The 14,697-nt window shown below is 36.1% G+C and overlaps 1 long non-coding RNA gene across 2 annotated transcripts in view; it reads right to left on the bottom strand.

The window, feature by feature from the left end:
* LOC118211086 overlaps positions 1–14,697 on the bottom strand; it is a 50,541-nt gene that overhangs the window by 23,005 nt on the left and 12,839 nt on the right. The window lies entirely within an intron of this gene.

Raw genomic sequence — 14,697 nt, 5'->3', positions numbered from 1 at the left:
CACATTCTTGGCGGTGAATAGAACAAGGAGCATAAGCCGAGACCATTTGTATGTCGTATAAAATATTATTGATTCTATAATCTACACTATTTTTGAGGATATAGCATTAGACTAGCAGCTAGAAGGCCAACATGCATGAAAGGTATACTAAATACAGACTTAAGTACTGTGAATAGAAATGTTTTGAAGGTCAGCTCCAGAGTATTGAGAGGCTGGCAACACTGGTCTGAGTGCTATTCATACAAATTAAGATCTATTTTGATTGGCTGTCAAAATGAGGCAATCAATGACAGTAAATAAAAGCGGTGCCTTCTTTTTTTTAAGGCAACAGTCATATAACAATACCATAACGCCAAGGTTAAAGGTACTCAAGTATTCATTCACCACTTGAATTGATTCACATGTTCAAGTTTAGTGTAAGGGCTTGCTCATACAAATGATTCGCCCAATGGAATGTCTGCACATTGCGGGTACCTGCTTCCATTTTAACATAACAAAAGCTATTTAATTGGTGCTTTAGTAAGGTAAAAAAAATGTTATTTCCCCCCAGCAATTCAAACAAACAGCAAATGCTCAAATCCATTTCAGACTCAGAAAGCACACAATCATTTCCAAACCTGAGTGCATTCAACAACTGTACTCTTTCAATCAAAACTATTTTATGATGATACAATTGGCTGAGAGCAGTCTTATAAGCAAATATACATTTATAGGAGATGTACATACTTTCTTCAATTAAATAACTCAATACTACTGAAAATAGCATGCCATTTGTGATTTATTGCATTTGGCCAAGCCTAAAATGTACTGATACCATCTGCTTTAGGAGTTGCATTGACCTTTTATCAAATATTAAGCTACATGTCATGCATATTGTGAGAAAGTTTGGAATGCGACCAATAACACATGCATGTGTTGATCATGTGTTGATCTATAATACAGTTTCAGAGATAGAGATGTGCTTATGGTTTTCATTCCTTATATCCTAATATGACATTTTGACTTTGCGCCATATTCTAATTCCTTTATAGAGTGCATATGTTTGTTTTCTTATGTCTTCTTCACCGCATCACAAAATACTGACTGCTCATTCAAAGGTTATCATGAACGTGGCTAAATAAATAAATCAACCACCAGATTAAATTACCTGTATTGTGGCGTTATATTGTATTGTTGTGATGTCCTCTGTATTTTAAACCCTGGACTACTGAATCTCCCATCTGAAAACTGATTTTACTCATGTGTACGAATCGAGAAACCCATGAACTTAAACTTTAAAATCAAGATTAGCTAACATTCACAAACATATGTTAATATATTTCCAGAAGCAAAAAGCTTTGGAAGATGAAGCCATTAAACCATTTTTGCACCTACAGTATTACCAGCAAAGCGTTGCCACTTCAAACAACAATTACATATCACTTATAGACCACATACATTCTCATTTTCTTCTTAATGTTTTTGACAAAATTATATTTTCACTAAATAATTTTGGCCCTTCTCAGCTGATAAGTATACAGTCCTGAGAGAGCTCAAGATGGCTACAGTGCAGGCCTGGCAGAGCATCACCAGAGAAGATACTCAGTACCTGGTCATGTTTATGGGTCACAGACTTCAAGCAATCATCGTATGCAATAAGTGACTGCATAATGACCAGGTCATTGTCCATCTTTTCTTATTTCTCATACTGGACAAATTGTATGGGACATAGTTGTCAGGAGGGGATTGGACATTCCAAGAGGTCCTGACTGAACTGTATACCCAGCTTACTTTGTGAGTGAACTTTTATGCCTGTGGCTGATTATTAGCATTGACCAATATTTATTTTCCTCTCTTTTACATATTCCAGCTCAATTGGAAACCATCATAATAAATAAGATAAGCTAAACATATAGCATGGTATTAGGCCTCCCTATCATTGGCATCAGGTGAAACAGGTGAAACTGCCCAGCTAGCAAAACACACGGTCCCCTCTATTATGCCAGCATCAGCACAGCTGTTGGCTCACCAGCCTTTTGAAAACTGGCACTACAGTGGACCACTATTGGACACTTGAGGCAAGACAGCTGAGATGAGAGTCAGCTGTTAAAAGAATGCTAATAGCTGGTGAATGCCCAGCCATGAGCAGACCATGGCAGTGCCAACTTGCAAAATGCTGACGGACCAACAGCTGGCACCAATACTGGTCCAATAGGTGCTTTCTCGCCAGGGAAGAACCAATTCAACGCACCCCCCCCCCCCTTGAAAGCCACACCTCATATGCACAAAAATGTTGATTTCATGCTGGAAAGGAATTGTCAGTACGATATACAATATCCAATTCAGTGAAATTATTACACAGGCAAATACAGTCAACGTCAACAGAACACACATGAGAAGTATCTAAACAAAATGATTATTTTACATGTCTTCCCATGTTAGTTTCCTCTTAGAGGGCAAAATACATTGATAATTTCAGAGCAACAGATGTCACCATTGAAACAAACAATGACTTACGAATTATACTCAGATTGGATGTTCTTTTGTTTTGGGAAGTTACTTTCTCTGTTCTCTCGGATGCCCCAGAATCAATGGCTTTGCTAGACAGGGGTCAAGTCATATCTCCAGCATCCTTAGTTCCCATGTCCATGTTTTTTTAATGCAAATATAAATAAACAGCATTGGCTAATGTCTATCATGGGTTTGGCTAATGTGTATGCCTGGTGTTTGGAATACTCAAGCGACATCTCAATATAATGTGAGTAGAGTTTAGTACATATGCATACACGTTTGATAAGTATTAATCAATGATGCATATTAAGACAGTGCATGTAATGGACTTGGCATACAGTGTTGGTTACATTAAACTTCACAACTATTACTCCTTATCTTTCATAGCAGTGTGCCACACTTATGCAAGTCTGCTTACAGTAAACAGGGATCTTGAGTTTCAGTCTGAATATGATTGTGACAAAATGATTCAGAATTTAATCTCTCAGTGCTCTGTTTATTAAAATTCTGGGAGTCAATAAAGAGTGGACTGGGTCTGCCATTTATCAGAGGTGTAAAATATGTCTTTCCCATTATAATTTTGTCTTCGTCTAGGGTGTCAGAATGTATAACCTGTGAATAATGGCAAGATTGTTCCAAAGACTAACACTAGACTCTTACACAAAACATCGTCTAGGGTGTCAGAATGTATAACCTGTGAATAATGACAAGATTGTACCAAAGGCTAATGCTAGAATCTATCACAAAACAAATGAGGTAAGCAGCTATTTGAACTGAACTTTGTCATGGTATAAATTGGGTTCGGTCATTATTAGAATTTCTTTCTTTTTTTTTTTTTTGATTTTTTATTTGGAACGTAATGCTGTGTAAGAAATGAGTAGAAAAGCAAGCAAACAACTGTGGGAATTTAGGAAGCTACACTTTGGACAGATTGAACTGGGGTTTATCTTATTGTCTTGACTATCAGCTAAACAGCCCATCTGCCAGTGTTCTTTCTTTCACTATTTTATGACTTGAGGAATGCTCCCACAATGTTCCCACAACAATGTGTTATAGTGATAGCAGAGGATGAAAAACTTACTGGCCTCTGCATACTAATGCTGTCAATTTGCAGCAATCAAAAATGTGTTTGTTATTAATGACACGCAATGTTTCCCTTTTTGTCTAAAATTATTATAATTTAGTTAAAATACTGTTTGAGTCTCATGGCCATGTACTTTCTGACAGCTGCAGAAAATGTGAAAATGACTCACCTGATTCATTTGCAAGATTACTTATTTTCAGTAGCAGTCCACCAAAGTGTACATTTTTACTCTGGAGGAAACATATTTACTTTATGACAGATTAAATATGGTACAACTGACACTTATGTTAACAACACTGACCATCAATCTAAGCCATGCACTTAAAACCAGAAATAAAACACAACTGAAAAATATGTTCTTGGAAAATGTAACCTAATCACTCAGCTTGAGGCCTGTATATTTTAGAGTATGCAAGTAAAATTTAGGAACATTTATACAGGAATATTGACGAATACTATGTGATGACTGGAGCTGAATCAATCAGTTTTGAAACAGAACAGAAGACATGTTGTGAATCCATAGCTGATTAACAACATAAAAGAACATGTCAGCCGAGCTGAACAAGTATAGCAAAACCTTTGAAGGCAGTTACTCACAAAGAATTTGTAGATACAGTGGTCACTGGTTTCAGATGACGCGTTTGCTTCTGCGGCGGCAGTTCTGCCGGCCAGAAGAAAATGGATGCGGGGTTCTGACATTAGGGGGCAGCAGAGTGTAATATTTCCTCAAAAGGACAGCTTCCACCATTCTGCATTGTACTTGACGTTATGCCGCGTTGCATTTCGCTTTGATTCGCTATCTTAAAATGAGCTTAGCTCTGTGATTTTAAGATAACATTAGTATGTGGGAAAAATAAAGCTCTAATACCAGCTGATATTGGGCTGGTATCAGCATATAAAGCCCTATTCGCACGGGACTAGTATTACCTGGGGACCTCATGTCTGCGTTTCGTGTGGCGCATCCGCACGGGATAAGCGAAGTCTGTATTTTACTCGAATTTACTCACGCCGCATTGACTGCTTCGACCCGTTGCTGCGATACGTCAACGTCGCCATCATATTGGACCAGGCAAGACTGGCCTGAAAACAAATAAAAGTAAATGGGGGAGCTGCTGTTTTTCTGGATAAAAAGCACTATAACGTTTACATTTCTCAACCCATTTCAATTAGTTGTTTTTATATTCAAGGGTTTATGATCTACGTGGAGTACAAAAAGGTTTTATCTCCAGTTACTTAGAATCTCGATAGTTAGACTATAATCACTGCTAGACGCTAAAGAGAGGAGTGTGAAGGTAGATAACAAGCAAAGCTAGCCTTACAATCAAGGTTATTTGATGCTTACAATCCTACTCAAGTTAGCTAGCAATGTATTTATTACTTTCTAGCCAGCTTGCCAGGTTAAAATGAACTGTGGCAATTCCTTATGACAATGATTTTTTTTCCACCACGTAAGTAATTCAGTTCACGTAAACCTAACTTTGATACACACTCCTCTCTTGAGCGTCTAGCAGCGATTATAGCCTAACTATCGAGATTCTAAGTAACTGGAGATAAAACTTTTTTTTGTACTCCACGTAGATCATAAACCCTTGAATATAAAACAACTCATTGAAATCGGTTGAGAAATGTCAATGTTATAGTGCTTTTTTTCCAGAAAAACCGCAGCTCCCCCGTTTACTTGTATTTGTTTTCAGGCCAGTCTTGCCTGGTCCAATATGGCGGCGATGTTGGCATACGATCCAAAGGCCAATGCAGCGTCTATGTATATATGTCTATGAATTTACTGACATTATCCCCCAGGATATGATTGAAAATGTCAAGGCTCTGCTCTGCGTAACAGTAAAATACGACCCCAAATCACCGAGATGCCGATTCGCACGGGACTAATATTATCACATGACCTCTGTGTTTGGCGAAATATTGTAGGTAATTTGCGGTGGAATTTTTACTTTAGAAATTACGGACATGGCAGATTCGCACAGGATTAAGATCACAGACGACCAACGCAATTATTACAAATTACTAGAGGTCCCCAGGTAATACTAGTCCTGTGCGAATAGGGCATAAGCCATTCAAATGTATTTATGGATCTGGTAACTCTCTTTTAAAAAAAATTATTACAACAGTTTGCAACATAAACCTCGTAAGACCCTAATAGGGACGTCAAACCCGTTTTGGCGATTTTTCAGCAAACAAACAGTTTATTTTTCACAATATGCATCATTGCACACTGGAAGCAGGTTGGGAACTGGGAATCGAAAAGACACATCTCCTTTTCACCGTAATTAAAAAATAAAAATAAAAAACACCCATTTGTAAAATTAAATGCTTTATACCACACTGCAGACATGATGTGGTGAATCCTAGATAATGACCATGACCGATAGATGGCCTAATGTAAAACTCTTCATCTTCAAATGCAAAGTATTGGTTTGTTACAAAGAAGACACCCAAAATTTTAAATGTTCCACCATCTGAACAAATATCTAACCAATACATGTGATATCATTAGAATCTTTTGTGTGTATGTAATATTGTGAACAGAGTGCATCTTTTATTTGAACTACGGCATATTTTCTTTATTAATTTATTTTTCCCTGAAGTGAATATGCAGAGAAAACCGGGTTGCAATATGTACTGAATTTGCTCTTGGGCTAAGCGGAAAATTACGTATGGTGCAAACGCAAAAAACGAGAATATAAGGAAAAACCGAGGGAATGCAAAATTCTGTAGGAAGCAGTGCGATTCAATCAAGCTTAATTTTATTTTGATAATTGTCAGCGTTTGCAGCACGCTCCGTGGGGATGTTGTGACTTGTGTACGAGACTGACAATGAAGTCGGTAACAACAGCTGCTTTGTGCCGGGTAGCTCGTGTACCTTGCCGCTCAAGTCTTGTCAGTCACATTTCCCCTAATTAACTAACATCTGCTTTCCATTTTCACTTACACTGCACCGCCAGCTTGTCTCATCTGAATCCCTGACTCCTGACCCCCCAGAGGAAGGCGTTCACTGTCAAAAACCCACCACCACATAAAGGTGATTATTTAAAGCGCAAAAATACATCAATAAACAAATCATTCAAGATATATATATATATATATATATATATATATAATTCTTTTTTTTAAGTCTGGTGTTAAGCAGACTCAGGGGGAACAGTCATTTGTGTGCTGTGTGAGGTTAACATTGGAGATTTATCTTCAGATCAATGGTAAAGACTTGGGAGTGTAGCACCTGCACTCTACTTAGTTAATACCATTTCCACACAGTGCTATCTCTTGCGAATACCTTTTTTTGAAGGACGGAAATACCCCTTACTTTGTGCACTGTCATCTCCCTGGGTTCTGTTTATTCCCAATTTTATCTGTGAGCCATGCGTCTGTGTGTGTGTGTGTGTGTGTGTGCAACGTAAAATGAGTATACTGGAATACACATCAAAAAAGAAAAAAAGCAGCTGCTGGCAACTTTAAAGGTGCTTTCTGATTGAAATGTGGTTCATTAACCTGCCATGACTGATTCACAATATAAATGACAAATTCAGTCCAACTCCAAAAAGTGATTTACCCATAATTTTTAATAATCAAGAAACTTTCTTCCATCCTTAACATACATCAATTTAGTTCCAGAAGACATCTTGCATTATGTCCTTATTTGATAAATAGTATAATAATAATAATAATAATAATAATAATAATAATAATAATAATAATAATAAATAGATTAAATGTTCATAGACAGAGACAATTGACTCGAATCAGTTAAAATATTATCCTACTACTAAACCTGTCTCTGGACATGTCAAATTGATGACGGCCTTCTATCTCAATACTGATGAAACAACCTAATTACATAAAAATTAAATGTATTAATCAAATATCAAGGTAAATTAATTAACTTGCTGTATGTGTCAGAATTATTAATTAATGGCTATAATTTAGTATGTCAACATACAACACACATCATACACACCCTGCAATGTACAATTTAGACATGTTTAATAATACAGTGTAAAATTTCACTCATAGCCGACAGCTCTGAAAACAAAATCAAGAAGAGGAAAATTCATCCTTTTAATAAGACTGAATTAAAATGACTTACAGTAAGCAATATTTACAGCATAAATCCCACAGAGAGATTCTTTGCATTTTACCGGATTTGACAAGATGGCCGCCACACTGTGCAGATGCCTCAAAGATCTCATCAGAACCTTAGAGCACATCAACTGAGTCAAGGGGGAGAAAATGTTCAGCCATTTTTAACTTCTAACGAGAATACTTACACAACCGACTTATACTTATTTAATCAATTACTTCTGCTAGACTTTATAGGTACTGCAGTATTTACCCTTGAATCCTATACCTCATAATTTGGTTAGAATGAATGTCCTAGGTTTTGCAAACAAAGGATAAATGATTACATTTAAAAAATAATTAACAGATGGGCCAGCATTATATATATATATATATATATATATATGATTTTCTACAAATGATTGCATTCACTCCCCTTTGGTGTGAAAAGTAGATTCAAGAACACTTTTAAATAATTTGTTCAATTTGTTCCACAGCCAAAGAAAAGCGGCTTGGTGGAAATTCAGATTCATTAAAACTTAATTAATATGCATCATTATGTAAATGAGGTTGCAGTTAATGAGTTCTTAAAAGAAGCCTTCCTTAATTAGTTCACTTTTAATGGCATCGTCATTTATCTTTTTTCTTTGAAGCAGAATGACGCGTGGAACTAGCCGTTCCCGAAAGTGCAAAAAATTTCAATTTTTTAATTATTCTTAGTTGCTTAATTTTTATGATTAAGAATGCATTTAGAGAACTAAATAAATGAAAAAAACTTTTTTTAATTCACCTATTTCAATTAAAAATGGTCCTCTTTGTAATAATGGAGGGGTGTTTGTAAGTTAAAAGGATAGAATCTCTTTTCAAAGCAATTAAGAGCTTCTCACCATCTTCTTTTAAACGCTGCAAATCCTTGCCATTGCTAACAAAGTCTTGAAATGCACATGATATCACACAGCCATTGACTCTTGTCCCTCTGCTATTTGTGTAACTTTATATTCACTGTTGAGTAAAAATTAGTAACAACAATTTTGAGGTGTTATTTGAGCTGTCAAATATGTAGGCGTTTACCCGTATACAAAGGGAAAAAAATGCTAAACAGATGTATCCACTATTTTTCTATTGCAAGCCAGAGTTAGATCTAGAAAATAATCAGCCAAACTGAAAAATCTGTACTTTAAATAACCTGTCCTTTTAATTGTGTCTGATCTGATTTGCCATTTCTTTTACAATACCCAATGTATTAACACAGCGATGCATGCAGTTAAAATGCTGGCATATACATATTGTTTTTGTCTTTGATTCAACCGTTGGCTTTAGATGGTCATCTTATTTGTGTTACCCATTATCTTAAATGTCACTTCCCAGCATATGAACTTATCAAAATACTATGGGCATAGCAATAAGGAATATGACAGACATACAATGTAATCTTTCTCATCATTTATTTTTGGATAGGTTAAGAGACTTGATAATTCCAGTTTGTCACCATTTGAAAATTTGAAGGGAGACCTATAAGTAGACCCTGCAATGGACTGGCCATCTGTCCAGAGTGTATTCATGTCTCTCGTCCAATGCATGCTGGGATCCAGCACCTCCCATGACCCTGACCAGGAATAAGCTAATGGATGGATAATAGATAATCGATGGACGGATAGATGGACTTATTAGTAAGGATAAGCACATGGGCATAACATCCAAGGGGATAGAAGACATGTTCTTCTCACCTTTTGAGGGGACGTCATTCATCCTTCTTCACTGCTTAGTGACCACTGAATAGACCACTGAACCGGCACGTTGTTTTAAGGGACATGCGCAGTACACAGGTGGTCCAAGGCAAATGTGTTATCTGTCCAAACATACCCTAGAACTCAGGGCACAAATTTATCTAGGGCAGTTTTTTTGCCCGCAATTCAGTCATCCCTCAGCTAGAGGTCAATAGAAACTTCTTGGCAGTTTATTTGTCAAATAAAATTGGCCTTCCCCAGTAATCCACATCACAAACGTAATTAAGCACAGACAATGATTGACAGCAGCGTTCATGCTGCTTTCAGTGCATAGAATGGCAGACATGCAGCAGACATTTTTATTTTGTCGAGCAGTATTTTTTAAATTTCTTTTATTTTCATCTTTCTAAGCAATGGGAGGTGGTCTACATATAGAAAATGCAATTATATTACAAGCACACAACCTTTTAAAAAACACCAATCATAGCAACAAAAAAATGTTTGCTGTGGTGTAGGTTTAACAATGAAAGACTAAAACAGATTAAATGCAAGATGTAATCTGCATTATTAACTTTTATTTTGGTTGGATATTGTGGTCTTTCTTGGTGCTTAAGTGAAACTTGTCCAAAAGTAGGCAAATGCAATTACGTTGTTGTTCAACCTTAAAGTTTAATAGGCACTGTTTGATGCTGTCCGTGACCCATTTTCAGGATCAAGGTACACAGTGGTGGCAAGACTAACTTTTAAATCAGGTACAACTGATTTGCATTGCGAACAAATAAACAGTGCAAAACATTATTGTTTATGCCATCTGTAGACTTGTCTGTGTCCACAGACATGCCATACACTGATTTGACCACCTCCGCAATTTCTTACCCAAATTATTTTAATGTTTGATGTTTGCACTCAAAATGCACCCCTCAAATCTCAGATGATGTCTGCTTGCTGCTCAATTTCCTTCCATGCACTGAGGATTTCCCCCCAGTTTTTAGGACAGATGATCTGGTTATTGTCTTATTGTTTATTGTAGACTAATGTGGTCTGTAAACATGCATTCTATTGTAGCTTTTTATGTATGCTTATTGCTAACTGTGCAAAATAAATGTATTCTGTCAGTGGGCAGTCTACCAGTAGGGATCTGTTGCACCCAATCACTCAAAGACTTTTCTCGGGGGGGGTTGTTCTTTTACAGAAGGAAAAAATGTCCTTTCTTTGTGCATTTTTTCACTCTAAGTTCATATCTTTTCATTTGTTTTTTATTGTTTGTTGTTTTAGATTTGCAGCTTCTAGGCCATAGTCCAAATCCAAGCAGAAGTTTTTAATCCTCATAAGTTTATTGAAAGGTCTGTGTGTGAAAGTCAAGATAACCATGATCCAAAATTAAAATATGGCATAGTCTGAACCTAATCATACTCATGAATAAATGAATTTATTTTATAGCCCAGCTGGTCACTCACCTACAGCCACAGGTGAACCAGTTTACGGTATTTGAAAGCAATAAACCAACAAGTGGATGCAACACAAAGTGCAGGGTTTTAATAACTTTTTCACATCGACTCCTTTGCAGTTTATTTGCTTGTGAGACCTCATGTCCTTTGTGCTAACAATATTTGGTTGAAAAAGAGCTTCTGTCATATGTGAATGAACTGGCTTTGTGGGTATACATTATATGAGAGTGATATGTTATATTTTGCATTAGTTCTATAGTGGATAGGACTGATTCTAACTAATAAAAAAATACATAACTAGAATTGCTGTATTGCTGCTTTTACCATTGGTGCTAAAGAAAACAAACAAAAAAAACAAAAAGGATACACCTGTGATTCACCACTTCCAAAACTAAACTGCAAGTATCCACAATACAGCCATTACATTAGAAATATTATGCATGAATTTGAATTTCCATTCCATTTTAACCTGGTTAAGAGGTGCCTCATTACTGGGGAAGAGGTGAGTTGCATCAGCAGGAGATACACAGTGTTTCATGCTGTATGCAGCTTACCTGCACTCTAATTGATAACCGCTGGCATTTGATCAGAAGACCTTCAAATAGAAAATAAATCTTTGTGCTTTCTATAAGAAGACCATCTGTTGTTGCGGAGACAAACATTCATTAAATTCATTTTCCTACCTCCGGAATAAGATTTTAATTGTGCATCTTGCGCTTTTTTCACCAGAATAATTGTGAATTAGTTTTTTCCTTTTTTTCTTACTCTACCCTTTCTCTGGTAAGGAGGAAACATTTCCTTTTTCTTTTAAAACAGCCATGCCTCACCAGGAAGCATTAATACAAGGAAGAAGAACCTCTTTGTGCCTGGTAGCTCGAGCGCAAGTGAAAAAAAAGTCTGAAGTTGAGCAGGCCATGATGATAAAAGTAAATTTATCTTGCAAAAGTAGCAAATATTAAAATTTGCTCAAATGTTTTTCTTTTTTTTCTTTTGCAAATCTGCAAATTGCCCAGCATGGTAATTTCATATTTTGGTTAAGGTAACTACACTCCAAGCAAAAAGCAAACCCATGACTTTTTCAACTGTATGCCACAACTTTCTGTCTGAAGACATGATTGACATTAAACACCCTGGTCTCATTATTAACTTCTATCATTCTTCTAGTGATGATTTTCACAGTCTGAAAAACAACTCTCTCACACAATAAAATCTGCAACACAAACTGTATTTTCCTAGCTCCATTTTATTTTTTTCATCCAGTTCATTTTTTAAAATTAATTTAGATTCAGTACGGTTTTCCACTTCTTTAACCTTTCCTGATGAATTTCCTTAGTTACTAACATTTATAAATCTTTCAGTAGATGCTGCCAATGCCTCTGAATCACATCTACATCTTAATAGCTTAGCTGTATATTTCTGCTTTTCATAAAAATAAAGATATTCACAGGTAAACATTTTGTTGTTAAACAACAAATCCTAGTATATCCAGTCTTATCGCCTGTGTTTGAGGAAGCAAATTTGAGCCAAGACCAACTATGACTGATAAAAAGTGAAATCATTCATTCACTTTGGAAGTTTAAATATAAAAACTGGTTCTAGCCTACGTGCCTTGGTGTAAACTGCACACAGACATTGAGGCGAGGACACGATGTGTGAGAGAGCTCCTGCAGTGTTTTCAATTCATTAAGGGCCAGCGAGAGTTTTCAGTGCTACAAATAACCTCTTTTATGTTTAATTCTTCCACTGGATGTAATGAAAACTACAGTCATTGAAACCAATTGAAACCAATAAAATGCTGAGGCTATTAATTCTTATAGATTCTAAGCTCCAAACTAATTATTAACTCCATACTGTGTGTGATTTCAACGTAATCCAGGGCCAGGGTGTGATCGTGAGCACTTAGCATATATCATACATATATAAACTTACTGCTGGATTCAACCAAATCCAACAAGTCATCTTTAGGGAAAATGCCATTCAATCTGTAGATTAATCTCATGGTAAAATACACTAAAGTGTTCCTTGGATTCAATAAAAGCAAGAAAAATCAATGTGTGAGCATTGTTGTGAATTTAAATAGCACTTTTTTTCAAGATTGGTATGCAATTTTGATTCAGTTCTGGGACAGATCCAACAAATAAATAATTTCTGACATCACCGTGCATACATCAAAAAATCTTTACAAAGAACAATCTTATAATCATAGTTAGGGTACAACCTATACTGTATCTGGATTATGTAGCATGTACAGTAGTTCAATTTAAATTGACTACATAGCTATGACTGCTCTGGTTGAATGCATAACAAAACATAATTACGTAAGCTGCAACTCGGTCTCTATTTCTTGTAAAGAATGGCTAAATGTTAGCTGCACAACACATATTTTATAGAGCTCTGATCCAAACAGCTCCTCAAGCTCAAAGAGGTGGCATCTCAACAACCTCTTTGCTGTAGCTGTTCACAGATCCAGCTTCCATTGCTGTAGCTGTCCATGAGATTACATGAGAAATTCACATTATTGTGTTACAGCACCAGTGCCTTATAGTGATTATATGTTTGATTGAATTGAATTGGTCCTTATAATGCTTTGGTTGTACTGGTTTAATATATGCCTCTGTCTTTACAGTTATAGCTTACCACCCTTTTGAAATGTTGTTCTGTAAAATATGACAACTTGGTCACATACATCTATCAAATGTCTGGGAAATATCCCAAGGCCTATCACAACCAGTCATAAAGATTTGAATTTAATTGATATTTCCAGGAGAGTTGCTTAGCCATCAGGCTGTCAGCAACTTTTTAGTTTTAATCTACAGGGACACTACATGCTGTTCAAAACATCTATCCACCATTTCAATTAAATGTTCTCTCAGCCTCTTTGTTTCTGCTTGGAACCAACATATATACTTAATTCTAAAATGCTCCTCACTACAGAGCACAACAATTTCGAATAAAATCATAATTGTTATGTAATGAAGCCCAGGGTAAAAAGGGTATAACATATTTTTAGCACATTAAAGCATTTGGGTATTATTTTTATTTTTTTGTTTGTTTTCCACAATGAATGGTGTACTTACCTTTCTAAGAATAGAGAAAGTTATTTAAAATACTATTATCCATGGAGTATAAAAGATAGCAAGCAGGCTAACAATCAGTGACAATGCATATGGTGGATTCAGTATGTGAACTTCTCGTTCATTAGCAACAACCGATTAATCACAGATAATAATAAAATTATGAATTTCAAAGTTTATGCATATGGTTTCTTAATTTCTTCATCTCACAATTGTTTGTCTAATTTATGTTGTATTTCCATGTTAGCAATGTTTTAATTGTGTCATGTTCACCAAGTTAAGTCAGCAAACTTGTACTAGTGATGAAGGAACTCGCTTGCCCGCTTACCACAAATACAGTCAAACCTGTATAAGCAAAAAAATGCAGGGAAGATCTACTTTTTTTCTGGTTCAAATGATATGATTCTAAAATTGGAGCTGATACAATTTATATGCACAAAAACCAGAAGTCAGCATATAAAAACAGTGTTGCTATTGACCATTCAGCTCCTGATGTTGAATAATCAAATCCGATCTTGAACTGGCATTTAAAAGCTGCCTTCAGGGCCAAACAAATCACAACACTTCAAAATGGTAAATCAAAATGTGTCCCAGGTTAATATTCATGGGAAATATTGTTGTGGGGAAGAATAAACTGCGACCTTGTCACATAAGGGCCGGTAAAAACCAAGAAGGCCCAGAGAGACTGGCCAGCCATGGTTAAATCATGTAAAGATGTAATTAAGATAGCGTGTTATCACAAGCTATGCCAGATCAATCCAACATGTCAGAGGGCTAAAACCTTTGAAGTTAATCTGAGTCTG

This window comes from Anguilla anguilla, chromosome 1 (genome assembly GCF_013347855.1).
Source record: "Anguilla anguilla isolate fAngAng1 chromosome 1, fAngAng1.pri, whole genome shotgun sequence".
Lineage (NCBI taxonomy): Eukaryota > Metazoa > Chordata > Actinopteri > Anguilliformes > Anguillidae > Anguilla > Anguilla anguilla.
Note: the sequence above shows the minus strand (reverse complement) of the source record. Positions and strands in the feature narration are given on the sequence as shown.